General features: G+C 43.1%; 1 long non-coding RNA gene across 1 annotated transcript; it reads right to left on the minus strand.

The window, feature by feature from the left end:
• Positions 1-14198: 14198 nt before the first annotated feature.
• On the minus strand, positions 14199-16849 carry LOC149443836 (uncharacterized). Its single transcript, XR_016306599.1, has 2 exons — positions 15627-16849; positions 14199-14464 (listed from the first exon to the last, which is right to left on the minus strand). It is a non-coding gene; the product is annotated as an uncharacterized LOC149443836 (long non-coding RNA).
• Positions 16850-16909: the final 60 nt, after the last annotated feature.

The raw sequence follows: 16909 nt of genomic DNA on the forward strand, positions 1-16909 counted from the left end.
CAGAGTTACCCCCTTATCCACGGCCCTGGAAGTGGTGCATGTACTGCTTTAGAAATTGGTGCGGCTCCGACCAAGTCAGAACCGATGTGACTGCTGTAATTGTGGCCAATAGGATGCGACTTGCCATGCGATTTGCAAGGTGTATGGCTCTGTTCCCTCATCTGTTTGCGCATGCCCATTCTTATAAACACCCCTTCACTGGCTCCCGCTCACCCAGCGAATACAATTCAAGATACTTACAAAGCTATCTATAACTCGGCCAACAGCTCCATCACCAACCTGGTCTCAAAATATTAACCAAATCGCTCTCTTCATTCCTCCCGCTCTCTAGTTTCCGTGTCCCCTCCTCCCATGTTCACCTCCAGGACTTCTCCAGAGCCGCTCCCATCCTGTGAAACTCCCTTCCCCCCAATGTGTCCGAAGATCTCCATCTCTGTCCACTTTTAGACGATCCCTGAAAACCCATCTCTTCATGGAGGCCGAGCCTGCCCCCACCTAACAACTGTGTATTTTGTCCATCAGCCCATCTCTTGACCCTCCCAAGCAGGGCCCTCGCTACTGAACCTCCTGTATTCATTTGTATTGTAACTGTACTGTCTGCCCTTATGTTGCAAAGCGGTGCGTAAGCTGTTGGCGCCATATAAACCCTGTGTAATAATAACCGCAAAAATGTACCCCCCACCCCGGGCCCCTCTGTGTGCTCACCCCCCACACAGCACTTCCAGCTTCCCTCCTCACCTTTCCCACCAGTAGTTGCTGTGGGCACACGGGAATGTTTTCAGCATGAAGAGCAGGAAAAGGGGCCAGTAAAGAAGGCATATTTACCAGCCCCTTCTTTACCTGAATGACCTAGTATTGTATATGACCTCCATGATTTGTAAGGACGACACCAAGTCTTCTAGGCATGGAATTAACAAGTTGGCGACGTATTGCAACATCGATCTTTTTCCGTTCTTCAAGAACAACCTTGTTTAGAGCCTGGACACTGGACGGAATGTGATGCTCAACTTGTCTCTTCAGAATTCTCCATAGGTGTTGGATTGGGTTCAGATTAGGAGTCATACTTGGCCATTAAATCACTGTCACCCTGTTCTTCTTCAGAAATGCAACGGTGGCCTTAGATGTGTGTTTTGGAACATTGTCACGTTGGAAAAGTGCACGACGACCAAGGCACCGAGTGATGGGAGCATCTTCTCTTTCAACATAGAGCAGTACATCTGTGAATTCATGATACCATCAATGAAATGCAGCTCCCTGACACCAGGAGCACTCATGCAGCCCCTCAGAAGGACACTGCCACCACCATGTTTCACAGTAGGCACCATGCCTTTTTCTTTGTACTTCTCACCTTTGCGATGCCATACAGTTTTGAAGCCATCAATTCCAAAAACATTTATCTTGGCCTCATCACTCCAGAGTAGTTTTCTTCTTTTTCAGCATGGGCCCTGGCAAATTCTAGGTGAGCATTTTTGTGCATGGGCCTTAGGAGAGGCTTCCTTCGTGGATGACACCCATGCATTCCATTCCTCTGCAGTGTACGCCGTATTGTGTCACGGGAAACAATCACCCCAGTTTGGCTTTCTACTTCTCTAGCTAACTGCAGTGAACTTACATGGCAATTTTCTTCAACCCTTCTTATCAGAAGATGCCTCTGTCAAGGTGTTAACTTCTGCAGATGGCCTGGACGTCTCTGTGAGATGGTTACAGTTCCATCTTTGTTAAATTTTTGTATCACTTTTTCTACAGTATTCTGACCGATTAGTGAAGCTTTGCTGATTTTCTTGTAGCCTTCACCTTTCTTGTGTAAAGAAATTATTTTCTTTCTCAGCCCTTGTGACTTTTCTCTTCCATGTGGTGCCATTGCTGACAGCATGAAATGGGAGGGGTGTTCCTTGTAACACCCTTTTATAATCAACTGTCTGCTGGACGCCTGTTTAATGAATAATTAGACTCACCTGCAGTTGAATTCATGTTAATTAGGATTTTGTTGTCTAAAATGTAGCTTTGCTCTTAAGACTTTCATTGGGGTGTATTCATTTATGGTCTTAAATGAATTTGTTAGGAAAAATACTCTGTGTGTGTGCAAATTAACAAATCATGTCTGCAATCAATGGCCGGCATTTGTGGGAGTATTTTGTAGTATAGTGTCCCATAGAAAATATGGATTCTGAAAGGAAAGTAAAGGTTTCCTGACAAATCTGTTGGGGTGTACTCATTTATGCTGAGCACTTTATGTTCTCAGTCTCAAGTGTTACACATCAGGGGTCTGTTCAGACCCCTGATATTTCACCAAAGCCCTCCCATCCACAACAGGTATTTGTAGTTAATAGGAAATAAATAAGTGAGCGCTAAAACAATCACAAGCAGCCAAAGCACCAAAAAGGCAAACCAAAAAAACCTCCAGAATAATCAAGAAAAACAAAGGGGTGCAGCACTGGAATCCCTAAAAACAAAGTTCAAATGTATGGATACATATAAATTGCACTAAACCCAGATGTGGATATAAAGTGACAAAAGTGCAAAATGCAAAAATCAAGGTGATATTAGTGAGCACTATCGATGTGCTGAGTGTTAATAACCATACACAGTCCTGAAAACAGTTCATATAAAGCGGCTAGACTCATCTACCTCACCACCCGCTACACCTCTGCCACCCCCCTCTGCCTCTCCCTCCACTGGCTCCCGATTGCCCAACGCATCAAATTTAAACTTCTAACCCTGACCTACAAAGCCGTTCACAACACTGCCCCTGACTACCTCACCAACCTGATCCCCAAGTACCACCCTACCCGTACCCTTCGCTTCTCACAGGACCTCCTTCTATCCTGCTCCCTGGTCTCCTCCTCCCATGCACGACTGCAGGACTTCTCCAGGTCCTCCCCCATCCTCTGGAACTCACTGCCCCAATCCATCAGACTGTCGCCTTCCCTCCTCACATTCAGGCGCTCCCTCAAAACCCATCTCTTCAGGGAAACCTACCCCACCCTCACCTAACGGCCATTCTCCCTCTTTCCTCCCACCCCTCAGCCACTTCCTATTGTACCATTACCCCCTCCCTCCTAGATTGCAAGCTCGAAAGAGTAGGGCCCTCTTACCCCTCATACGTTGTTTGTTATTGGTGTACTGTGCCATGTATTGTCGTCCCCCCCCCTATTGTACAGCGCTGAGCAAACCCTTTGGCGCTATATAAACTCGATGTAATAATAATAATGTAATATAAAGTGCTTAGAAGTGATGACCCATCTGAGGGGATCTCAGCTAAGTGCTCCTTACAACATCCTGTTGACGTGCCGTGAAATTGTTAGGAATACGCACTCACCAGATGTGCAATCTCTATGCGCATATATGCATATGTAAATCTCAAAAATGTCTGCTGAAGGTCTCCTTCAGAACCGGATCAGCCTGGTCTGGTCACAAACCGCTAAGGATCCCCTTCCCCTGGGTAGTTTGCAGCACCTAAGGCCTCACTCCGGAATGGGCTCTGTACAGGTATACGCTCACAAGGAGCAAAAAAGAAGGAAGCAAATAGTGCATTTTTTTCAAGCAACATTTATTGAATGCAAGCTAAAAAAAAAAAAAAGATAAAACACTAACCATATGAGATGCTAAGATGGCCGCCGGGAGGATAGGGGAGCACTTTTGTTGTTGTAGTAATCGCAAAGCTTAGAAACCTTCCAATGTTTTATGGAGAAACACGGCAGAAGCGCATCATCTTTCACGTTTTATGGGATTGAGAGGGTTACATAAAAAAGAGGGGACGATACCCATCAAAAGCTTTTGGAAAGGGAGGTCTAATGGATCCACAATTTTTTTTGTGCTCCATCATGAGGCACCACCATGGGATGGGAATCAGTTGTAAGAGCTAGGAGTATTTCTTCGAAGAGGCTAAGGTGGTGGAAAATAGACTAAAAGAGTGTACTACCTAGAAGGGCTTATTAAATGAGCTAAGGAAAGAGATGCACAGTGGGGCAAAAAAGTATTTAGTCAGCCACCAATTGTGCAAGTTCTCCCACTTAAAAAGATGAGAGAGGCCTGCAATTGGCATCATAGGTAGACCTCAACTATGAGAGACAAAATGAGAAAACAAATCCAGACAATCACATTGGCTGATTTGGAAAGAATTTATTTGCAAATTATGGTGGAAAATAAGTATTTGGTTACCTACAAACAAGCAAGATTTCTGGCTCTCACAGACCTGTACCTTCTTATTTAAGAGGCTCCTCTGTCCTGCACTCCTTACCTGTATCAATGGCACCTGTTTGAACTTGTTATCAGTATAAAAGACACCTGTCCACAACCTCAAACAGTCGCACTCCAAACTCCACTATGGTGAAGATCAAAGAGCTGTCGAAAGACACCAGAAACAAAATTGTAGACCTGCACCAGGCTGGGAAGACTGAATCTGCAATAGGCAAGCAGCTTGGTGTGAACAAATCAACTGTGGGAGCAATAATTAGAAAATGGAAGACATACAAGACCATTGATATTCTCCCTCGATCTGGGGCTCCACGCAAGATCTCACCCCGTGGGGTCAAAATGATCACAAGAACGGTGAGCAAAAATCCCAGGACCACACGGGGGGACCTAGTGAATGACCTGCAGAGAGCTGGGACCAACGTAACAAAGGCTACCATCAGTAACACACTACGCCGCCAGGGACTCAGATCCTGCAGAGCCAGATGTGTCCCCCTGCTTAAGTTTGCTAGAGAGCATTTGGATGATCCAGAAGAGGATTGGAAGAATGTCATATGGTCAGATGAAACCAAAATAGAACTGTTTGGTAGAAACACAACTTGTCGTGTTTGGAGGAGAGAGAATGCAGAGTTGCATCCAAAGAACACCATACCTACTGTGAAGCATGGGGGTGGCAACATCATGCTTTGGGACTGTTTCACCGCAAAGGGACCAGGACGACTGATCCATGTACAGGACAGAATGAATGGGGCCATGTATCGAGAGATTTTGAGTGCAAACCTCCTTCCATCAGCAAGGGTATTGAAGATGAAACGTGGCTGGGTCTTCCAACATGACAATGATCCCAAACATACCGCCTGGGCAACGAAGGAGTGGCTTCGTAAGAAGCATTTCAAGGTCCTGGAGTGGCCTAGCCAGTCTCCAGATCTCAACCCCATAGAAAACCTTTGGAGGGAATTGAAAGTCTGTGTTGCCCAGCGACAGCCCCAAAACATCACTGCTCTAGAGGAGATCTGCATGGAGGAATGGGCCAACATACCAGCAACAGTGTGTGCCAACCTTGTGAAGACTTACAGGAAACGTTTGACCTCTGTCATTGCCAACAAAGGATATATAACAAAGTATTGAGATGAACTTTTGATATTGACCAAATACTTATTTTCCACCATAATTTGCAAATAAATGCTTTCCAAATCAGCCAATGTGATTGTCTGGATTATTTTTTCTCATTTTGTCTCTCATAGTTGAGGTCTACCTATGATGCCAATTACAGGCCTCTCTCATCTTTTTAAGTGGGAGAACTTGTACAATTGGTGGCTGACTAAATACTTTTTTGCCCCACTGTATTGAAGATCAAGCAGAGAAAGAAGGAGAGAGGAGAATCAGGAGGTAGCCTAGTGTACATTGGAACCTTTGGTTTGCAACCACATATTCCTCCTACCTCTTGATTCTTTATGCCAGCGTTTCTCATCCAGGGTTCCATAGAACCCTAGGATTTCTCCAGTTTGCTAGGGGTTCCTTGAGCAAATGTACCATGAGATATAGATATAGTAATTGTTAGCAGAGGTTCATCGAGACTGGAAAGTTATTTCAAGGGATCCGCTGTGTTGAAAAGTTTGAGAAAGGCTGCTTTATACTGACTAGGGGACAAAAAAAAAAAAAAAAACCTAAATGTGGAAGTCCTCTGACTTGGGAACCTACCATTTTTGCCATTCTTATCGTCATATTTGATCCCCTGCTGATTTTGAATGTTTGCCCACTCACAAAAAAATGATCGGTCTAAAAATCGAATGGTAGGTATATTGTAACACTGAGAGACAGAATAGCAACAAAAAATTCAAAAGAAATGCATGTCTAACAAATGATGCACTGAGTTGCATGTTCATGAGGGAAATAACATTGATCCCCTTCACAAAACATGACTTGGTGGCAAATCCCTTGTTGGCAATCACAGAGGTCAGATGTTTCCTATAGTTGGCCCCCAGGTTTGCACACATTTCAGGAGGGATTCTGGCCACTCCTCTTGACAGATCCTCTCCAAGTCTTTAAGGTTTGGTGGCTGACGTTTGGCAACTCGAACTTTCAGCTCCCTCCACAGATTTTCAATTGGATTACGGTCTGGAGACTGGCTAGGCCACTCCAGGACCTTAATGTGCTTCTTCTTGAGCCACTCCTTTGTTGCCTTGGCCGTGTGTTTTGGGTCATTGTCATGCTGGAACACCCATCCACGACCCATTTTCAATGCCCTGGCTGAGGGAAGAAGGTTCTCACCCAAAATTTGACGGTACATTGCCACGTCCATCGTCCCTTTGATGCGGTCCTGTCCTGTCCCCTTAGCAGAAAAATACCCCCAAAGCAGAATGTTTCCACCACGTTTGACAGTTGGGATGGTGTTCTTGGGGTCATAGGCAGCATTCCTCCTCCTCCAAACATGGAAAGTTGATGCTAAAGAGCTGGATTTTGGTGTCATCTGACCACAACACTTTCCACCAGTCCTCCTCTGCATCATTCAGATGTTCAGTGGCAAACTTCAGACGGGCCTGGACATGTGCTTTCTTGAGCAGAAGGACCTTGCGGGCACTGCAGGATTTCAATCCTTGTCGGCGTAGTGGTGACTGTAGTCCCAGCTGCCTGGAGATCATTGACAAGATCCTTGTGTAGTTCTGGGATGATTCCTCACTGTTCTCATGATCATTGACACTCCATGAGGTGAGATCTTGCATGGTGCACCAGACCTAGGGAGACTGACAGTTGTTTTGTGTTTCTTCCATTTGTGAATGATTGCACCAATTGTCACCTTCTCACCAAGCTGCATGGCGATAGTTTGGTAGCCCAGTCCAGCCTTGTGTAGGTCTACAATCTTGTCCCTGACGTCCTTGGACAGCTCTTTGGTCTTTACCATGGTGGAGGGTTTGGAATCTGATTGTTTGATTGCTCCTGTGGACAGGTGTCTTTTATACAGGAAACAAAATGAGATTAGCAGCACTCCCTTTAAGAGACTGCTTCTAATCTCAGCTTGTTACCTGTATGAAAGACACCTGGTAGCCAGAAATCCTGCTGAATGATAGGGGATCAAATACTTCTTTCCCTCATGACTATGCAAATCAGTGCATCATTTGTTCGACATGCATTTCTAATGAACTTTTTGTTGCTATTCTGTCTCTCAGTGTTACAATACACCGAACATTTGATTTTTAGACTGATCATTTCTTTGTGAGTGGGCAAACATTCAACATCAGCAGGGGATCAAATACTTATTTCCTTCACTGTATACACTGCTATTCACATTTTTTTTCTTTTTTAATAAATACACCACTTTGTGCACGTTTATTTTATTCATAAAAGGAGTAATTTTCAAATTGTTGGTTACATTTCAGTATTATGTATGTAGCTTGGGATTCTGCATTGCGTCCTATACCAAGGGCCCATTTACAAAATGGAGGTGCATTAGCGTGTTCAGTACATGAAAAGAAAACCCACACACACACACCTGTATTATTTTCAGCAACACAACACACTTCTATGTCTAATGTATTCCCATCTGTGTGTTGTAGTGAGCTTTCAAGAAAAAGTGTTTACTGTATGTAAGTGTTGGGGTACCATTCATAGCAACGCACCACAACGCACATATACCTATGCATTAATATGCAAAGGCTCTTATTGGAAAGTGGTAAGAAAATCTGGAGGTCAGAACCACTCGTTCTTGCAAATCTTAAGGCTGATAAAGAATCAAAGCATCACATTTGTACCAAGGTGGTCAGGCAGCCTGTTCAGGGTCCATGCACATTGTTAAAAAAAAAACAAAAAAAACGCCAGTTCCCTTCACTGAAAAAACGCACATATGGAGCTTTTTTGTACAACGTGATCCAGAAGAATTATTTTTTCTCCCGCCTTTTGGGCCATTTGACGCTACCAAAAAAAAAAAAAAATCACTCCAGATGCATTTCTGGATGCACTTACAATGCATTGCAGTGCGTTTTTTCCCCTCATTTTTTTCTTCCAATGTTTCTTGGAGTTTTTGGCTCCTAGAAGCTGTTATTAGCATTTTTTTCTGCTCCCAGAACCTAGTGTTGTCCTATGTGTCCATCCACATTACTTTAGGCTATAAGTGTTTTTTGAGGTTGAGCGTCTAGGAGCAGAAAAAATGTTTTTTACATTTTTTTAGCAGAAAACACAAATGTGCAATGCTACTAAAACAGCTTTCTTTTCTAGCTTTTCCATTTTGTTCCTCTACATGTACTGTAAAAACACTAAAAAAAACACCAACAATGCTTCTGAACGCTAATACCAGCATCTTTTATCCAATGTTTTTTGAGCTTAAAAACAAACAATGTGATGTGTTCCTGGGAATTTTTTTGATGCATTTAGATGCCTTCTGGTGCATTTTTGGCCATACATTTTGCAGTACATTTCTGTGCAGGAAAAGAATGCAGCATGTTCTACTTTTTTTTTATGCACTGGAACTGACTGCCATGATGTGAACTATGCCATTGGAATCCATATAATCTACTGTCTAAGCATTTTTGATGCAGAAAATGCAGACTGTGACACTGAGCATAAATACGCCTCTAATCTTCCTAATGTGCATGGACACACACGTCCATATATATTTGGACACAGGCACAATTTCCATACCTTTGGCTCTGTATGCCACCAAAATAAATTAAAATGAAACAATGCAAATGAATCTGAAGTGCAGACTTTCAGCTTTATTTCAAGGGGTTGAACATAAATCTCAAGTACAAAGTTTAGGAACTGCAATCATTTTTATACACAGTCCCTCCATTTTCAGGGGCTCAAATAAATTGGACAAATTAATATAATCATAAATGAAATGTTAATTTTTAATATTTTGTTGAGAATCCTTTACTGGCAATGACTGCCTGAAGTCTGGAACCCATTGGCATTACCAAAGATTGGGTTTCCTCCTTTCTGATGCTTTGCCTGAAGTCTGGAACCCATTGGCATTACCAAAGATTGGGTTTTCTCCTTTCTGATGCCTTGTCTGAAGTCTGGAACCCGTGGACATGACCAAAGATTGGGTTTCCTCCTTTCTGATGCCTTGCCTGAAGTCTGGAACCCATGGACATGACCACAGACTGGGTTTCCTCCTTTCTGATGCCTTGCCTGAAGTGTGGAACCCATGGACATTACCAAAGATTGGGTTCCCACCTTCCTGATGCTTTGCCTGAAGTGTGGAACCCATGGACATTACCAAAGGCTCGGTTTCCTCCTTTCTGATGCTTTGCCAGGCTCTAACTGCAGCTGTCTTCAGTTCTTTGTTTGTGGGTCTTTCTGCCTTTAGTTTTGCCTGCAGCAAGTGAAATGCATGCTCAATTGGGTTGAGATCAGGTGATTGACTCGGCCATTGCAGAATATTCCACTTCTTTTCCTTCAAACACTCCTGGGTTGCTTTTGCAATGTGTTTTGGATCATTGTCCATCTGTACTGTGAAGCGCCGTCCAATGAACTTTGCTGCATTTGGCTGAATCTGGACTGAGTATCTCTCTAAACACGGCAGAATTCATCTGGCTGCTTCTGTCACATCATCAATAAACACCAATGACCCAGTGCCATTGGATGCCATGCATGCCCATGCCATCACACTGCCTCCACCATGTTTTACAGATGTTGTGTACTTTGGATCATGAGCTGTTCCAAGCCTTCTCCACACTTTTTTCTTCCCGTCATTCTGGTACAGATTCATCTTAGTTTCATCCGTCCAAAGAAAGCTTTTCCAGAACCGGTCTGGCCTTTTTTAGATGTTTTTTGGCAAAGTCTAATCTGGCTTTTCTATTCTTCAGGCTTATGAATGGTTTGCACCTTGTGGTGAACCCTCTGTATTTGCTCTTGTGAAGTCTTCTCTTGACTGTAGACTTTGACAATGATACGCCTCCTGGAGAGTGTCCTTCACTTGTCTGGATGTTGTGAATGGGGTTTTCTTTACCATAGAGAGGATCCTGCAATCATCCACCACTGTTGTCTTCCATGGACATCCATGCCTTTTTATGTTGCTGAGCTCACCAGTGCGTTCTTCTTTCCTCAGAATGTACCAAACTGTTGATTTGGCCACTTCTAATATTGCTGCTCTCTGATGGATTTGTTTAGTTTTTGAAGCCTTACAATGGCCTGTTTCACTTGCATGGACAGCTCCTTTGAACACATGATATAAGTTCACAGCAATAGATTCCAAATGCAAATACCACACTTAGAATCAACTCCAGACCTTTTACCTGCTTAACTGATGAAGAAATAACGAAGGAGTAGCCCACACCTGGCCATGAAACAGCTTTTGATTCAATTGTCCAATTACTTTTGGTCCTTTGAAAAAAGGGGGGATGGCTGCTCTTAAGAGCTGTAATTCCTAAACCCTTCCTCCAATCTGGATGTACATACCCTCAAATTAAGCCTGAGAGTGCGCACATCAGCCCACATCCATTATAGAACTATAGCTTGAATATGTTTTGGTAAATACCTGAAAAAATCTAAAATTGTGCCTGTTTCCAAATATATATGGACCTAACTGTAGGATAATATTGAGCTGCTTCTACAGGCAGAAGAAAAAAAGCAAGACTCCTGTAGAAGGTGCATTTTTTTTTAAGCCCTGTGTGCATGGACCCTCTCCTCCCAGTAAATGGGCAATATAACAGTTGGCAGTGACCCCCAGTTCACACCTATGCTGTGTCATGTGATTAGCCGTGGCCAAATCACAGCTAAGCACAAAAAAAAAAAACCCCTGAATGAATCGATGTCATTCAGGTAAATGCTTGCTTATAGCAAAGTAATTCTTTGCTATAAGCAAATTGTGTAAAAAAAAAAAAAAAAATACTGATCACTTCCCCAAAGTAGTACAATGTTACTATGGTAACATTGTACTACTTTGGTCATAGTGAAATATGAAAAAAAAAAAAAAAAAAAAAACTTAAAAAAAAGAATAAAATGTAATAAATAAAAAATTAAAAAAAAAATGTTTTTAAATTATATATATTTTTTTTCATACTGTCACCAGTCAGTGTCCCTGATCACCGCCATGCCAGTAATATGATGATGCTGTACTGCACTGGTGACAGTATGTAAAAAAAAAAAAAAAAGTGAAAATTTTGTTCATTTTCCGAAAAATTATGACAGAAAAAATACAACTTCAAAAAACTCGCCATGCCTCTTATGAAGTACGTCGGACTGTCTACTTTGTAAAAAGGGGTCATTTGGGGGATATCTGTACTGTTCTGACATTCTTGGACCTCAAGAAATTAGATTGGCTGTCAGTACTTCAGGATTGATCAATTTTCAGATCTATCCCATAGTTTGTGAACTCTATAAAACTTTCCTACAAACTAAAAAATACATCCTAATTTGTGTTATTTTTACCAAAGACATGTAGCAGAATACATCTCAGCCTAAATTTATGAAGAACAATTATTTATTTGCAAAGTTTTATAACAGAAACAAAGAAAAACGCGTTTTTTTTTTAATTTTTGGTCTTTTTTTGTTAATTTAGCAAAAAAAAATTGATTAAAAATACCACCAAAAGAAAGCTCTAGTTGTGTGAAGAAAATGATAAAATTTTAGTTTGGGTACAATGTTGTATGACCGCGCAATTGTCATTCAAAGTGTGAGAGCGCTGAAACCTGAAAATTGGCCTGGGCAGGAAGGGGGTAAAAGTGCCCGGTATGGAAGCGGTTAAGCTTTGGATACTGTGGGGTTGATTTACTAAAGGCAATTAGCCTGTGCACTTTGCAAGTGCAGTTGCACTCCTTTTCTCCACAGCTTAGTGAGTGTGTTAAAGCTCTGCTGATTTCCATTATCCAATCATGTGCAAGCAAAAATATTTTTATATTACTTTCCTTGGGAATTCTTTACAAAGTGAAACTTCTCCACCCTCACTAAGCTCTAGGCCAGTGGTTCTCAACCTGTGGGTCGCGACCCTTTTGGGGGTTGAACGACCCTTTCACAGGGGTCCCCTAAGACCATCAGAAAACACATATTTCCGATGTGTAAAGAGCAGCTACTGCGTTGAAAGCAGCTACTGCGTAGAAAGCAGCTACTGCGTTGAAAGCAGCTACTGCGTTGAAAGCAGCTACTGCGTTGAAAGCAGCTACTGCGTTGAAAGCAGCTACTGCGTTGAAAGCAGCAGTATTGGAGGTAAAACAACACTCATGAATTATAAATTACTGGGTAAATAATTTTATGGCTGGGGGTCACCACAACACGAGGAACTGTATTAAAGGGTCACGGCATTAGGAAGGTTGAGAACCACTGCTCTAGGGAAAAGGACTGTAACTGCACAGTCTACTTCTGCCAGAGGTGGCGTCACACTTTCTAATGTACCATAGACAGTCAATTATTTCCATATTCTTTACATGCAGTAAACGAGAATAAAACAAGCACTGCTGCCACCAGCGGAATGTCTTCTATCCACATTCCCTCTTTACTTCCAACTCGCCACCTTTTTTTTTTTTCCAGCTGTACTTCAAACACAAAACGCATGGAGGAGATTTACTAAAAATGGAGCACCCAGAATCTGGGGCAGCTGTGCATAGTAGCCAATCAGCTTCCAGGTTGTATTGTCAAAGATTCTGTTTGCACCAGTTTTAGTAAATCTCCCCCGAGTCCACGAATCAGATGAGAAACAAGGAAATGTTATCAAAATAGGAAACTTGCAGCAGCAATAAAGCCAAGGCACTTGTGGGTTGCTATATCCACAACAGTACAATCAGTCTGTATATGCAGTAAAGCATGCTTGTTATACTCACTGTGGACCGTAAGGGGTTAATCCTCGGCATTGTGTAAAAAGGCTGTTTGATCCGGTTTTCTCTGATCCTCCCCTTCTACTGTCCCCAATCCATCTGCTGATAGTACAGAAGAGGCACTCGGCACATGCTCAGTTTGGTGTGTACTGCTAGGAATTGTTTCTTTTATTTTGGAACGGTGCATGTGATCAGCGCAGGGTCATTTAGCATTCTCCAGAGGGTCAGGGGTCAGGCAGCCTCATAGGACAGTCAGAGCAGAATGAAAACTCCTCAAAGATTAACCAGTGCTCAGCTGGGCACTGATAGAAGTCACAAGCACTGCCCCAGGGTCCAGGGTCAGTAGGAGGCCCCATGAGATGCCCCTGGTACCTTTTTCATAGGCTTTTTTGAGTTTGGGCAAGGACACAGGGGCCCCATGATCCCCTATTGCCCTGGGGCCCCATTAGTTGTCAGTCCACGCCCCTTCTCTGGAGAGATTCTGACTTTAATGTTGGGATTCACCCAGATACCAGGACCGGCAGCCGGTTCAGCCTCTAAGCAAGCTGGCGAGAGCCTGATCCAGACGCTCCTGTAACCATTGGAGAGACAGAGCAGAGAACAGGTGACTGACAGTCACTGCCTCTCTGCTCACTAAGAACCAAGAACTGAGCGATCAGTGGTCTTATCGCTCACTTCTTGGTGAAGAGGCGGCAGAGGACAGATACAGCATTGGACCGATGCTGCAACCACCTAAGTGACTAGAATGTTAATTTTTTTTGGTAATGCCAAACTTCTCCTTTGAAGGACGTTTGTGCTTCTAATGTGGAAACAGGATGAATTGCTCCACAGCGACTGCAGCTACAGAGGTCAGTAAAGGCTCATGTTAAACCATAGATACTGCTTATTAAGAATACGTAAATACTTGAATGTCCATAGCTTGACTACAAGTCAGTTTTTCATCCGTTCTTCATCAGTTCAATTCAGTTTTTCATCAGTTCAAGTCAGTTTTTCATCAGTTCAAGTCAGTTTTCCGCCCAGTCCATTTTTATTAATGGAAGAAAATAGGGTTTTCTTCCATTCCAAAAAAATGGATGTTAAAGGACATTAACGTATGTAAACAGATAATCATCTGTTTACATCCGCTAGTCCATAAACGGACAGATGAAAATCGGACATGCGGAATGCCCATGTGAAAGGGGTCTTCGAGGACTTTTCCTCTTTCACTTAGAAAAACAGCTAATTGCAACAAGTTTCTTTGAAAGGACAATTCTAGGCAATAGGCAAAAATCATTTAATGAAGTTTAAGAAGTGCAAATGTAAAAGTTTTACAAAGTTTTTCCTTAAACTGAGTTCTACTAATATTTCTCATTGCCTTTTAAAGGCACATTAAACAGAGCTTTCCAATGTCTCTGAACTACAGCCTCTTGCCATGCATTCTGTGCAACATCCCTCCAGGCAGGGCGCGGACTGACCATTTGGAAACTAGGGCACTGCCTGAGGGCCCGGGGTCAGTAGGGGGCCCCATGAGATACCCCTGGTACCTTTTTCATAGGTTTTTTTGTAGTTTGGGCAAGGACACGGGCCCCATGATCCCCTATTGCCCGGGGGCCCCATGAGTTGTCAGTTCGCCCCTGCCTCCAGGTCTCAACTCTTTGCATGCAATGCTTTCTGTGGACTGCACAAAGAGTCAAACAGAGGCATGAATAATGTAGTTCTGTTTGATTTGGAGTAAACATGCAAAATCAGAATTTTACATAACAATGTAGCCTTGTGTAGTATGCAGATGGCACAGTTTTCCTTGCTAAATGTAAACACTTCACTGGCCTTATGTTTAAAATGTACAATATACACTCTCCGGCCACTTTATTAGGTTCTTGGTAACACAAACTGCTAATCAGCCAAGCACATGGCAGCAACTCAATGCATTTAGGCATCTAGATGTGGTGAAGACAACTTGCTGAAGTTAAAACCAAGAATCAAAATGGGGAAGAAAGGGGATTTAAGTGACTTTGAACGTGGCATGGTTGTTGCTGCCAAACAGGCTAGTCTGAGTATTTCAAACACTGCTGATCTCCTGGGATTAGCAAGCGCAATCATCTATAGGGTTTACAGATCATGGTCCAGTGAGTGACAGTTGTGTGGACAAAAATGCCTTGTTGATGTCAGAGGAGAATGGGCAGACTGGTTCGAGATGACAGAAAGGCAACAATAACTGATGTCAATATGCACCAAAATCTGTTTCATCACCTTCTTGAATCTATGCCTCGAAGAATGGAGGCAGTTCTGAAGACAAAAGGGGGTCCAACCCGGTACTAGCAAGGTGGCCCTAATAAAAAGTGGCCGGTGAGTGTATTTATAAAAAGGGAAACTGCACCGAATACATACCCAGGCTGCCACAGTTATATTCTCCCCCTGAAAATACAAGTAGCCTGGCTGTCATGCTGATCCACTGGGTTCAATACATTCTGTTTGTGATTCAGAAAGAATCTGAGACAGCCAGGCAACCAGCACTTTCAGAAGGAAGTAAGCTAGGGCACCCTGCATGTACGGGTTACATCGAAGGTAATATATCACAGTTACTTTTGACATGAATTTGTTTTTTGGTTACAATGCTGTAACCAGGGGCGGACTGACCATTCGAGCACTCGGGCAGTGCCCAAGGGCCCGGGGTCAGTAGGGGGCCCCATGAGATGCCCCTGGTACCTTTCATTGGCTTTTTCAGGTGTGGGCGAGGGCACAGGGGCCCCATGATCCCCTATTGCCCGGGGGCCCCATGAGTTGTCAGCCCGCCCCTGGCTGTAACTTATTTTAGTGGACCTGAACCACCATTCTATTGTGTGCATGTGGTGGGAATACATTTAAAACACAAATAAAGTAAACAGAAAAAAAAAAACAACGACTGGAGTGCAAAATATCATCTGTACAGTGTTTCCTACACCTCTTTGTTGGGTTTGTGCATCGTTTGGACAGAGGTTCAAATCACTCAAAACAAACACAATAATTGATTCACAGGCGGATGCTGGTGAGTATCTGTAGTGGTGACATCTTGCATGTGGTTCTGGTTCTGTCCAAGTTAAAGCGGAGCTCCAGTCCCCATAATCAATTTTTTTTTTTTTTTTTTTAATTCCCCTGTGATTGTTATAACTCGTACATTTAGAACAGTATTCATGCTGGTTAGCTTTAAATCTTTAAAAATATACCCGATCTCAGACGCAGGTAGGTGGCCATTTAGGATGTGGGCATCTGAAGCCCACTTGTGTCTTCTCCTGGGATCTGGTGCAGCTGGCTACCCAGCATGCACCTCCTGATTTGAGCCTGCGCAGTAGTACAGGTTGTCGTAGCAATGGCGGCGGCGGCAGCAGAAGTACCCACCCTGTTGCTATGGCAACCTGTCAATCGCATTACATTATTAGGCTTCCCGAAGACTCCTGGGATAGATGACGCAGATATCCCAGGAATCCATGGGAATCGCCTAATGACGTCATCGCCTAATGACGTCATCGCCTAGGTGGCCGGGACAGGAAGTGCCACCCGAAGAATTATAAAAAAGGTATTTAGAAACAAAAAAAAAAAATAAATTTCCATTTCGCACTGTACATTGGAGGGGCATTGGAAATTAAAAAAAAAAAAGACTGGAACTCCACTTTAAGAAGTCTACACTTCCGATCACAGCTGGAAGAGGGCTACTGTTTACACTGATAGGGCTCTTTTAGACAGGCGGCTGTTGGGTTGTAAACATGGGTGGCTGAGCTGCGGTTTTATCGCCTTCCCAAACTGTCACGATATTGTCAAACAGGGTTGTATACATGCCATGGCTGCAATGCTTTGCTTCGACAGCCAGGGTATTTTTATTGGATACAAATGGAGAAACAGAAAAAAGGGTGCACCAACCTAGTGCATTATCGTTTAGAATAATTTATTAAAGAAACAAAAATAGGTATCATACTCACAATGGACATAATAACACAGGCATGTCAAACTGAACA

The sequence above is a fragment of the Staurois parvus genome, unplaced genomic scaffold, assembly GCF_062004578.1.
Source record: "Staurois parvus isolate SC_StPar_1 unplaced genomic scaffold, SC_StPar_1.0 ptg000827l, whole genome shotgun sequence".
NCBI lineage: Eukaryota > Metazoa > Chordata > Amphibia > Anura > Ranidae > Staurois > Staurois parvus.